The sequence below is a fragment of the Cherax quadricarinatus genome, chromosome 4 (genome assembly GCF_038502225.1).
Source record: "Cherax quadricarinatus isolate ZL_2023a chromosome 4, ASM3850222v1, whole genome shotgun sequence".
In the NCBI taxonomy this organism is placed as follows: domain Eukaryota; kingdom Metazoa; phylum Arthropoda; class Malacostraca; order Decapoda; family Parastacidae; genus Cherax; species Cherax quadricarinatus.
This window is the reverse complement of record NC_091295.1, coordinates 33,074,952-33,088,469: the sequence shown is the minus strand read 5'-3', so window position 1 is coordinate 33,088,469 and position 13,518 is coordinate 33,074,952. Positions and strand designations below refer to the sequence as shown.

The window sequence follows — 13,518 nt, the reverse complement described above, 5'->3', positions numbered from 1 at the left end:
ACGCAGCTACATCTCTTACTTGTCCGAGTTGAACCTAAGATAACTATTAAAACTAATTATACACTTTAAAACCAATAGTTACTTTTTAAACTAGACATATTTTTTTTTTAATCTGGGTTTTAATTAGTAAAGTTTTTTTTCACAGCAAGTGGAGAATAATATAATGGAGTGAAAGCGCACGTAGTCCGAGAGAGCGTTGTGTAAAAGCGACCTGGTTTATATACGAAGCCTGTGAGGTCAGCTGGGGTGAGCAGAGATGGTCATGGCTCAGCCCCCAGAGATGAAGATGATGACTCCAGATCGCCTCAGCTCAGGGGAGCACGCAACATATTCTCAGAGTTTCATAATTCATGCATATTCATTGCCCCACAGGTTTGCTTTTGGTTTCATAATTCTGTCTTATCGCGGTGAACTGTTCAGTGGGCCCCAGTAGTGAGTCTTCTGCTTTTTTTTTTTTTTTTTTTCATTTTTGTTTTCTGCGTAGCAAACTTTCTTTACGAATTATACTTTATAACAAAAGTTATTTTATCGTATATATATATATATATATATATATATATATATATATATATATATATATATATATATATATATATATATATATATATATATATATATATATATATATATATATATATATATATATCAGTTGCACCGGTCCTTAATTCCAGGGTAATTTTTTTCGCATTTTCTACCACGTTCGTTTTTAATTATATTCACCCGCTGCTGCTTAATGATATTAGCTGTTAGTCTGCAGTAAGTTCCGCATGTGTGTACTCTGCAAAAAAAAAAAAAAAAGTTTTCTCGTGTCCTGATGAATGTGTTCATGGTGCATAACACGTATTATTTTAGTTTTTTAATTAATATAATGTATTTTAAATTTGTGGAAATATATCTAGACTTAATCTTGAATTTACACTGTTGTAACCTCATCTCTCTCTCTCTCTCTCTCTCTCTCTCTCTCTCTCTCTCTCTCTCTCTCTCTCTTTTACCTCAATGTCTCCAGTCTTTTATTCCTTACACTCATCTCACTTATATTCCGTCCCCTTCATTTCTTTCTCAGACTTTCAAGCTTCTCTCACCTCTTCCTTCGCTCTTTTCGTTTCTTCCTCCATCCCGCTCATTACTCTCATCTCTCATTCTCATCTCACGTTTCTGGCACACATATCTCTCTTAACTCACGCCCTCTTCTAACTAAATAGCTTTTTACATGGTGATACTTATATAGTAGTCTAGTTTTTCCTAGCAGAAAATCTCGCTGTAACCTCTCCTTACTCCGGGATTTATGTGTTTTTTATATCGAATAATCTATTTGTAATTATTTTTTTGTGCATACTCTGTCTAATCTACAACTGAAGTGAGGTCGTCTTTCTCTTTTGTGTTCTTAGTGCATTTTTCTTACCTGAATTAAATCTCATCATGCAGTTATATTTTCATTGAACTGGAGCGTTTAAATACACTTGTAGTGTTTCTGTCTCTAATTATTCTTAATTTCCTTATAAAATGGGTATTTTCGCGAATTTCATATAAAATGAACTTAGTAATTCTTTCGAATTATATCTAATACCCTTAAATTATGATACTTAAGACAGTATTCTGTTGATGAAAAGTTTATTCCGATATTTGCATATTTACAACCTCTTGTGACTGCACACAATATCATTAAGCGTTCAAGTCAAGCCTATTGAGTGTATGTTAACACTGTACGTGATTGTCATGAAGTAAGCAGTCATTATAGTGAATATGTCCGGTAATGGATTTATGTGCGAGAAATCTCTCACTATTTATATATACAATAGGCACTCATCTCTCCTAAGTTTATCACATCATAAGAAAAGACAGTCACTTCAGTTGGTCTACTTAGCCAGTACAAGGCAGATCAAAGTGCAGCTCTGTCCCAAACATTCCTACTAGTATACATCTGTCTAATCAACCATTAAAGCTGCACACATGAGTCTCAGCTACGCGGCATTGGTAGATGGTTTCACCTTTATTATTAGAAGGTGTGACACTGATGGTCTGCAGTCTTAGCTGCTATGCCGCTTCTGCAAGCACCAATATATTATTTTCGCCCTTCAAGGAGAGTACTTTAAATGCTGGTGAGGATCTCTTTATGATTCCTGTGGGTTTAGTACTTCCCATGAAAATACTATATTTATTTCCATATCCCACAACTTCTCATGCTCTCCATCTGTTAACCATGAGTCTAATCAAATAAAGTTCGCCACTTGTTCAGTATAGTGTTTCTTGCTTCATTTGTTCTGGATTCTTACGACCTCTTACCCTACTAAGAAAAATGCCTATATTCCTCAGTACATCATATTCATTCAAATGGTCAAAATGCCTAAAGGTGGCAGGTGAATATATTTGGCTCTTCATTTGATCTTTTCCGAAACACATTATGTACTAGCTCTTTTCCACCCTGCAATGTGTTTCTCAAACTTCTCTTTCTTCATTACTGCTCTTTAGAGCCTCTCTTCTCAGAGGAGCAATTTTACGTGTTATTCTTCCAAATGAAGGATGATAATGGTAAAGGTTAGCTTTTTGGGTTTAAAGTCTATTCTGTGCATGTGACTCATAGGCAGCGGTTTCTTGCACATCTAATATTCAAAAATAAAACTTCATTTCCTCAAATTTGGAAAAAAATATTCCCTTTTATAAACATCTAAGAGACTCCTGGGTGAAAGTGGTTAGTGGTTGTAGTTTTGTTGGTGGAAGGAGGGAGAGAGTGGAGATGTGGAAATAGGTCAGTAGAAACAAAGGAGAGATGAGTGTGTTTGAAGGCCGGCATTCCTGGCTTGTCCCTTATATAAAATTTTGATTGTTTAATGAGAGAGCCTTGACATTTTAACTGGCCCAGAATGAATTATCTTTATTATTAAATCTTCATCTGTTATTCAGTGCACACTGATTTTCTTTGTATACAATATGGTGTGCTACTACCCCTCCCACATTACTGGATGCATTATAAACGATGACCTAATAACAGTTCTTAGCATTTTATCCTTGAGAAAAGTTTCAAATTACAGCTAATTTAACAGTTTGTTTAATTTTTTATAGTAAACGATTTATTGTTACATCCTTAGTGGGTAAAATTTGTGGAGATTTGTAGCATGTGATCTACAACAACAGTGCTGCCTATCACTATCCCCATACTGCACTTAGTAATACCTTTATTTCAATATATATATATATATATATATATATATATATATATATATATATATATATATATATTAATATGTCGTGCCAAATAGGTAAAACCGGTCAGTTAGCAAGATCTCCTTTAAAATTTAGTCCTTTCTAAACTTTTTTCTTATACGTTTAAAGATGTATATTTTTCATTTATGTTAATGTAAAAATGAATATGTACAAAAAAATTAGAAAAAGTTACCTAACCGTATTACAACAAGCGCAATTTAATTTAGCCTAATCCTACTAAATATATTTTAGATAAGTTTACAATAATTTAATACTGGGGACGGTGGATAAGAGTGGATAAGAGCTCTACCTGGGAATCTTAACCTTCCCCAGTAGCAGTCTCCAGTCCTGCTGACTGCGATCTTTCTCTGTATATACCCTCTTGTTTCTGCGTGGTGCAGTGGTGCACATGTGTCTAATTTATCTTGCGCATGTGTGTAATTTATTTTGCACATGTGTCTAATTTATCTGCCTAGTAGGGTTATCGAAGCTAAAACCTTGGGTAGTTTCAAATTTAGGTTGGATAGGTACATGAGTGGGAGGGGTTGGATTTGAGTGGGACTTGCACCTGAGCTTATTGCTTGGGTAGCATTTGTTCTGTTAGTGGGTTGGATTTGTAAAGGACCTGCCTAGTATGGGCCAGCAGGCCAGTTGCAGTATTCCTCCTTTCTTATGTTCTTATGTTCTTACAAAAATCGCTTGAGAGGTCAGAACAAGCAGGAGGAGATTGCAATAGCTTGAATCCATGCTTGAGGCTCACTGACGTGCCCAGGCTGAGAAAGAAACATGGTAGCAGTATCGAGTCCTGCTGACTGCGATGTTTCTGTGTGTGTGTGTGTGTGTGTGTGTGTGTGTGTATATATATATATATATATATATATATATATATATATATATATATATATATATATATATATTAGTTTTTACCTCTTCTAGACAGTGGCTTACACAGCTTACTGTACAGTATGCTCTCTCTCGCTCAGTTTCGAGGTTTATCATTCTAAGCATCGTTCATAACATGGATGCTGCCAATATTCAAAATTCAACCAAATAAACCTAAGCCCACAACGTAGTTTCCTAGTCGACACAAATGTACTTTGTTGTTTTAGTAGTCATAACCCAAGTATAGAGACCCATCACAACCTAATGAGGATTAATATAAAATCAAGTTAACTCTCAGGACATCTGTCGGTAGCGAGGTTCATTTCCCTGGCCTTAATACTGTAAGTATATTTATGCCTCGACAATTGCGTATCGCCGGCAGCAATTAACGCAAATTGCATCTGGGTCAATTAAGACGACCCAGCAATCAGGGGTTCTAGTGGTTACTATTAGTGTACAATGACGGTTGAGGGGTGGGTGGGGGAAGGGGAGATACACTCATTATTTGATACCATCTCTTACCATGTCAAAATAACATCTACATAAATGAACGTTGATCCTAAGATTATAATTATAAATATCTTTCATAGTTTACATTATAACACTAAAATTTCCCTAGTTTGTTATTAATTATTACTCTTAACGTCGTATATTAAAGCTGGTATCCAGTTTTTTTATTATAAAAAATCATTATTTTTAAGTTAAATATTAAATTTTGTTTGACAGACATGATTGTTAATTGAATCTTTAGATGCCTGGCAACTACAGTTTTCTAAAAATGAGCTAGTTAGATTACCATAACCTTAGGAAAATGAAGAGGGGGAGGATCAAGAGAGGAAGAAATCCGCCATATTTTTGAGATGCAGTATAACGCAGATCTTGTCAATACCACACTAGCTGATAACATTGAAGGAGAGGCATTATTCGACCAACAAGAAACGTTAATTTTAATCCACAGAAATAGGATAGATATTAAGCAAGGATTATGGAATATTCTAATTCACGAATTATGAGATCTTGATATCAGTTTGGTGAACTGGATACTTGCAGTAACAATGTGATAATTAAGATGCTTATTATAACAACGTAATAAAAGATGCCAATATCGGTAACTTAATGAAAAAATATACTATCGGTAATGTACATAATTGAAATGATTATAGTAATAGGCATAATTGTTATTATCCTAATGCAGGAACAGTAGCGGTGTTTATATATAGGACATATATTACTAAAAACAAAAACATTTGACTGAAATTATCAACAATTACAGGAAAATCGGTAGTTTATAACAATTACTTAATAAATAATATGATCATGAAAGTATCGTAAAGAAAGATGTTATCTCTCAGCAGTACAGGAAGTTATTAGCTGCTACTTGATGATTTCTCTTTCTTGCCACCTTATCTTGTCTCTTTGTCTCTCACCTTATAACTTATCATTTATATACTTGGCGCCACTGGATATAGGAGTAGATAACCCAGATTTATGTTCCAAGGTTTGAGAGAGACTGTATGTTTGTAGGCTGACAGATGCCCTGAAGTAGGACTTAATTACTCTGCCTTGGTGGCAGAGTAATTAAGACTTACTGCCAGTGTGTTTAAAATTATTATAAATAAAAATAGTATTATTATTTGAAACTCTAATGCCGGGCAAATGATTCAAGAGTAGTGAAGGCTCCATCATTTATCCATTAATCTAGACAGACACGCTTTTTAAGTGTGCTTGCCTAAGTTCTCCTCTCTGATCATATATAGTACCTTTAGAGTACACCTAAAAGTCACAAGCACACAGGTGTTGTTCTTTGGAGATCGAGAAGCGGTATGGAAAGCTATTACATAAATGTTATGTGATGTAGCTTGGCTTTCGTAGTAGTTACTATGAGAGGATACGGAATACATGTGATTGAAGAAGGTCCTTCTTCTAAGTCCAATGAAAGACGAGAGTTAAAACTTTTGTCATATATATTAAATAGACACGTGTTTCTCGAATTTATTAGCAGATTTAATGCTTAAATTAAATGTTTTGGGAATACATTACGGTGCCAAATGTTCTTGGAGAATAAATATGTAATGTTTTGTTTAAATGTGTACTGTTTTAAGTATATACCTTGGAATGATTAAGTTAAATGTGAATTTGAGTCTTGTTTTTAAATTATTAGGATGAATAATTCTTTTAGGTAAATATAAAACAGCATGGCATAAAATGCTGTGTTAACGCCTTTGTTTGGGACGGAAATAATCACAGTTATTTACTATTATTTTTTCTTTATCCGAATAATCGGTAGTTTTCACCATTGTCTTGGAGTATTAAATAATTATGATTTGTTTATGTTGGATTAGATGTTCCTGGCTTATTCTTTTATGCTGAAACTATTGATGCTTTGTTACTTTCACCATTGACACTGTGTATTACCTTTACTATGGGTTGTACCCTAGATTGTCGTTGGACATTCCAGCCTCATTTTTCAACTCACCTGGAGCTGCTTAGAACGTTAATAAATTAACGACCTAGCATTAACGTTGAAAATGCAAAGCTCTGCTCAACTTTCCCTGGATGAGTCGTACTCAGGTGTTGTCAGTGGTGGTTCGTCACCATTATTAATCTGAATACATGAAGGTAATTTGGCTTTTCACCTATGTTTTGGAAAGCAACAAGGACATTACATGGTGTTGTAATAACTCATCAATTATTGCTCATACAAGAAATATAAAATAGTGTTTCTATGTGCCATCGTTTTAAAACGATCATGAGTTTTTCTCCCTTGGCTTTGAAGTACCGTACCATCATATTATCGTCTAGTTTAAACGTTCAAGTTTTACACTTTTGGAATGCAATTACATTTTCCTTCCATATCGTTGAGGTGTCACAGTTTTTTCCTCTTCTTCTTAAAATACCCATGCGATCTTTACTTTAGCATTGCACAGCCGTCGATTGCTGGTGTGAGGCAGACGCTACCAAACCCCGAGGAACGAAACATGTCATTACTCCTTCCCACGGTGAACAAGTATCACCTCCGGCAGCAGCAGCTACTCTGTCACCATCGTCACCGTCGCCAGCATTACCACCATCACACCACCCACTGCCCTCAGTTAACACAATCACCACCACTGCTGCCAACCAACAAGACCACGACCACTGCCGCTAGCTAGAAGCACCACCAGCCGCCTCCACCAGTCGCCTCCACCACCGCCGCCACCACCACCAGCATCACATGTGAACCTCCACACAAGGTCAAGAAACCTCTGATTATTGTCGTTCCAGGTAGCATTCCCCAGAGGCTGGGACTGCACCCATAGCCATCAATGGTACGTGTCCCGGGTAATGATTATGCCTGGTAATTCCTGGTTCTGCTTCGTGCCACCCACTTCATGCTGCATCGGGATAATATTACACCTAGTCCTCGCCCATTAAGCCTCATTCCTCTGCCACATCCTATAAAAAACTTAGGGGGGAGGGGGCAGAATATTTTAAAGTGTGTGTTTGTAGTTTCGCGGGTGCATCCATGAGCACTGGTCTTTGGTATTGTTGTCTAGTGAGTACGTATAATTATATTATCTATCCACTTGGTCTTAATAAACTTTAGCTACTAGCTGCTATTATTTCCCTGTCGTGTTATCGTATCTGCTACTGTTGAGGGAGCTGATGTTTCGAGTATTAAACTTACGTGTCTTGGCCATTTCTCCTCTGGCTATCTTACTTTGCCGAAATCGCATATAACATTTTCATTGCATCTCATTATAAGTATTAAACTGGCTTCCAAATACACCTAACAAACAGTCCTTCAGGACACTGGACACGACATATGCCTGACCTATTATAAAATATGCAACATCAGCAAGGAGTCGACAAGTGAGAAAGCATGTTTACAAGCTAGGAAAAGTTCTGTGGTTTGCAGGCCATACTGGTTCCGGATTGAATTTTGAACAATAAGGAAGGCTCAAGGCATTGAACCACTCAGAGTAGGAAGAAACAAACACGCTGTAACGTAGTAAAGGATACTTCGAGGATTAAACATGGCAAACAGGTACATAGTGTTTAAATAAGATGAACAAGGGCTCGATCGAATCGATTAAAACTATAAATAAATAAAAATCATGGTGTAATTTCAAAAACGCAAATTAAAATACAGAATAATTATTAATAATAAAAATAATAGAATTTCATTTCGAAGCCATGCAAGGAATATTTAGAATTTGTCTTGACATTCAAAGTTTGCTTTAGCCTTGCTCTTAATTGTCCAGAAAAGATTCAAGTTCTTCACTGAATTGCTGGGCTCTGCAGTTCACATAAATACAGTTCACATAAATACAGTTCTAGCGTTACAACTGTCTTGGTTGTCTTAGTTCAAGTTTATCGTATTACATTTCGAACATACCAGCACGGTCTTCAGACAATTTCGTTTTGAGAAAGGCAACGCTTTAAGCTAGATAAACACTACAGTCTTCATAAGTATTACTAATACGAAAGTCATATAGCTATTAGTAAAATTACTGGCAATATATTAGGTAAATCGGCAGAAAAGCAACTAATGAGACATTTATTACAACAAAGTTTCGCTCTTCAGAAGCTTTTCAAGCCTATACAAGCAGCACAAGGACACAGGGTATGCAAAGGAAACAGAATAAAGTGCGGGATGGAGGAGCATACTCAGGCCGAAATAGTGGTGGTGGTAGCTGTAAAAGTAGTGGTAACAGTAGTGGAAGTGATTTATCAGTTAACTGCGGAGTAATGGCTGAAGTAGTAGTAGTTGTCATTAGTTGACATTATTCTTGCTAATATTTTCGAGATGACGAAGCTACCTGTGTTCTGTTTAGCTGAATTTGAAACAGACTAATGCGGCTTTTAGACATTTTCGTTTCCACGTGTCTTGTTCCTTAATCACAAGGCATACGTTGTTCCATGTCATCAACTGGTGGTAGTTTTGATATTATACACATGCGTTGTTCAAGTTATTACATTTGCACACAAGTAGTTATATTAATTTAAACATGACTCTAGGCTTCTAGGAACACACAGGCCTTGCCACAACCTCCACACAGGATAAAGTAAACCACTGCATTGATTAGTATCATTAGTTCACGGTTCTCCACGTTGGTCTTTGTGAGGTCTTCGATGCGTGTGTACAAGTGATTTAGAGACTTTAAAGGTAACTTCGCCTATGGGAAGGTTGATAACTTTGTTCAAAGTGGTGTCACTGCCTGGAGATGGTGTCAGTGAGTGGCGAGTTAATGTGAAGGGCTATTTTTTTTTTGTGCTGTTTTTAGAAGAAAAAAGTATAGCTAGGTGAGGGAATGAAAGGAGGAGTGCTCCTACGGCAGAGATCGAAATGTAAAGTAACTTTTTTTTTCCATTGTGTTCATGTCTACATTTGAGATTTTCTCAGTCCACTGACGAGTGTCAACTGTTACATTTTATGGATGTAGTGAATATGATTCACTAAACATACCGAAAAAATACTGCTGTTTTTGGTAAATTAGAGCATGTTTCAGGAATTGTTAGTGACTCGTCTCACCGTCTGTGGTAGACGTGTACTTTTTCACGCTAGTGTCTGTTAAGACGCCGTCACCTCCACGTCTGTGGTGGTGTACTTTCTCACGCAAGTGTCTGTTAAGACGCCGTTGTCTGCGGTGGATACAACTCTTCTGCAGCTCATAAAGTAACACTTGGTCTACGTGTTCCTGTTTTTTCTTTAATGTTTCTGCCGTTAAGGATGGGTGTGCAGTGTTTACTCTGTCCGTTAGTACGCCTCTCTGTCCGTCCCACCGTCCATCTTTCTGCCAGTCTCTTCGAAATAAGAAGGCAAGTTTTTGTTATCAGTTCTCCCACCTTTTTATGAACTTTATAAAACCTGCCTTTAAATATTTGTCTCTAATAAAAAATGTATTAAAAGCTAGGTCACTGTGTGTGTGTGTGTGTGTGTGTGTGTGTGTGTGTGTGTGTGTGTGTGTGTGTGTACTCACCTAGTACTCACCTAGTTGAGGTTGCGGGGGTCAAGTCCGAGCTCCTGGCCCCGCCTCTTAACTGATCGCTACTAGGTCACTCTCCCTGAACCGTGAGCTTTATCATACCTCTGCTTAAAGCTATGTATTGATCCTGCCTCCACTACATCGCTTCCCAAACTATTCCACTTACTGACTACTCTGTGGCTGAAGAAATACTTCCTAACATCCCTGTGATTCATCTGTGTCTTCAACTTCCAACTGTGTCCCCTTGTTACTGTGTCCAATCTCTGGAACATCCTGTCTTTGTCCACCTTGTCAATTCCTCTCAGTATTTTGTATGTCGTTATCATGTCCCCCCTATCTCTCCTGTCCTCCAGTGTCGTCAGGTTGATTTCCCTTAACCTCTCCTCGTAGGACATACCTCTTAGCTCTGGGACTAGTCTTGTTGCAAACCTTTGCACTTTCTCTAGTTTCTTTACGTGCTTGGCTAGGTGTGGGTTCCAAACTGGTGCCGCATACTCCAATATGGGCATAACGTACACGGTGTACAGGGTCCTGAACGATTCCTTATTAAGATGTCGGAATGCTGTTTTGAGGTTTGCTAGGCGCCCATATGCTGCAGCAGTTATTTGGTTGATGTGCGCTTCAGGAGATGTACCTGGTGTTATACTCACCCCAAGATCTTTTTCCTTGAGTGAGGTTTGTAGTCTCTGGCCCCCCTAGACTGTACTCCGTCTGCGGTCTTCTTTGCCCTTCCCCAATCTTCATGACTTTACACTTGGTGGGATTGAACTCCAGGAGCCAATTGCTGGGCCAGGTCTGCAGCCTGTCCAGATCCCTTTGTAGTTCTGCCTGGTCTTCGATCGAGTGAATTCTTCTCATCAACTTCACGTCATCTGCAAACAGGGACACCTCAGAGTCTATTCCTTCCGTCATGTCGTTCACAAATACCAGAAACAGCACTGGTCCTAGGACTGACCCCTGTGGGACCCCGCTGGTCACAGGTGCCCACTCTGACACCTCGCCACGTACCATGACTCGCTGCTGTCTTCCTGACAAGTATTCCCTGATCCATTGTAGTGCCTTCCCTGTTATCCCTGCTTGGTCCTCCAGTTTTTGCACCAATCTCTTGTGTGGAACTGTGTCAAACGCCTTCTTGCAGTCCAAGAATATGCAATCCACCCACCCCTCTCTCTCTTGTCTTACTGATGTCACCATGTCATAGAACTCCAGTAGGTTTGTGACACAGGATTTCCCGTCCCTGAAACCATGTTGGCTGCTGTTGATGAGATCATTCCTTTCTAGGTGTTCCACCACTCTTCTCCTGATAATCTTCTCCATGATTTTGCATACTATACATGTCGGTGACACTGGTCTGTAGTTTAATGCTTCATGTCTGTCTCCTTTTTTAAAGATTGGGACTACATTTGCTGTCTTCCATACCTCAGGCAATCTCCCTGTTTCGATAGATGTATTGAATATTGTTGTTAGGGGTACACATAGCGCCTCTGCTCCCTCTCTCAATACCCATGTGGAGCTGTTATCTGGCCCCATTGCCTTTGAGGTATCTAGCTCACTCAGAAGCCTCTTCACTTCTTCCTCGGTTGTGTGCACTGTGTCCAGCACATGGTGGTGTGCCCCACCTCTCCGTCTTTCTAGAGCCCCTTCTGTCTCCTCTGTGAACACTTCTTTGAATCTCTTGTTGAGTTCCTCACATACTTCACGGTCATTTCTTGTTGTCTCTCCTCTTTCCTTCCTTAGCCTGATTACCTGGTCCTTGACTGTTGTTTTCCTCCTGATGTGGCTGTACAACAGTTTCGGGTCAGATTTGGTTTTCGCTGCTATGTCATTTTCATATTGTCTTTGGGCCTCCCTTCTTATCTGTGCATATTCGTTTCTGGCTCTACGTCTGTGTGTGTGTGTGTGTGTGTGTGTGTGTGTGTGTGTGTGTGTGTGTGTGCGTGTGTGTGTGCGTGTGTGTGTGTGTGTGTTTGTGTTTTAGTGCGTTTCATTATTATTGTGATATATTTACAATAATAAATTTAATTTTGCCATTTATGAAATCTGAGCGGCTTTACTCCATAAAAAGTCGATACATACACTTGTGCCAACGTTTTCATTGCTTCATTTATCAAAGGTATTTTAAGATAGGGCATGTTACATAATCTGTTTAAAATTTGATGACATACTTAACGCAGAATTTAATTTCCACTTAAAATACACTGCAGTAAATAACCCGTCTCTACAAGTTCAGTATGATTTATTTAGAAGATAATTCAGGAAAGTGTGTGTAAATAGGTTAGAGCTGTCGTTATACAGGGTCTTCAGTTACGCAGATTGGAGGCAGTATGAGTATCATACTTAAAACATACTGTAGTGTTATGTTACACGTACAGATACTAGAACTCTAATGTAAAATACCACATACAAGATTGAGAGGTAAAAACAGTATCATGGTGTTGGAAATATACTATAGTCTTCAATGAATGATTGCCACCCGGATACGAAAATCACGCAGCATCTTGACACTATTGTAGAGGTATTCAGAGGAACGTGGTGTCGTGGCTGAAGACTTTAAAAATTACCTCACTGTAGATAAATGTTAATTGATGTACTGAGATTATTTTTTATTGAATATATAGCAACACTAGATTAGATGCAACAAGAGGGACCTAGGGATAGTCATTACCATTGGCTTCGAATAAACGTAACAATGTTTAGCCATGCGCAACAAAGCAGAATATAAGATATATGTTATACCACTCTTTAGGATGCGACCCACACGGCCGCCTAACATCCATATACTTATTCTCTGCTAGGTGAACAGGAACAACAGATTGAATTGTCGTATTTTTTAGTCACTGGGGTAAGACAGGCTAAATGTTCTTGCCAGCAAATTCTTTCGATCAGCTTTACTTATGGTTTGGTAGATATATCCACGAAAATTAAAATGAAATGTTATATTCTTTTGTTTGGCACAAAAATTACTTAAAACCTCATTCTTACCTTGCAAAAAATTATGTAATATAGGTTAATCCACCTACTTTTATAAAGTCAGCCTAACTTTAGTATTTACAATCAATGTAATATATTTTTAATATTTGGGGCTAATTTTTTTTCAATGTAGAAAATTAATTATATACGATTAACTTGTTTGGTAAAACGATCGTCGCAGAAGACAAGTCTGCATGTTCATGTTACAAAGCGTGACATTTGGATGCTTTCCAATATTTCTCGAATTGCCTGGGGATTGAATCTAAGACCTTCCGTTTTTAAATTGAATATTTTTTGAGATGGTTATCTGTAGATTGAAGAGAGGGCATACACACATGAAACATGGCGACCTGCTTACAGGTGCTCTTATCCTTCCTCCCTGTGCGACTTCTGGGGTGCTGTTGGCCATGGGATATATTCAGATAGTCTTCCCATGGCTTTGGTCTGTTTATTTCAAGTCGGGTGGGCAGGGGCTTCAGATTATATATGTAAAGAC

General features: G+C 38.0%; 1 long non-coding RNA gene across 1 annotated transcript in view; it reads left to right on the top strand.

Annotated features, from left to right (window-relative positions):
- LOC138854558 (uncharacterized) overlaps positions 1-13,518 on the top strand; it is a 126,530-nt gene that overhangs the window by 6,562 nt on the left and 106,450 nt on the right. Inside the window, exon 3 of the long non-coding RNA XR_011393752.1 lies at positions 146-372. This is a non-coding gene — a long non-coding RNA (uncharacterized lncRNA). The remainder of the gene's footprint in view (positions 1-145; positions 373-13,518) is intronic.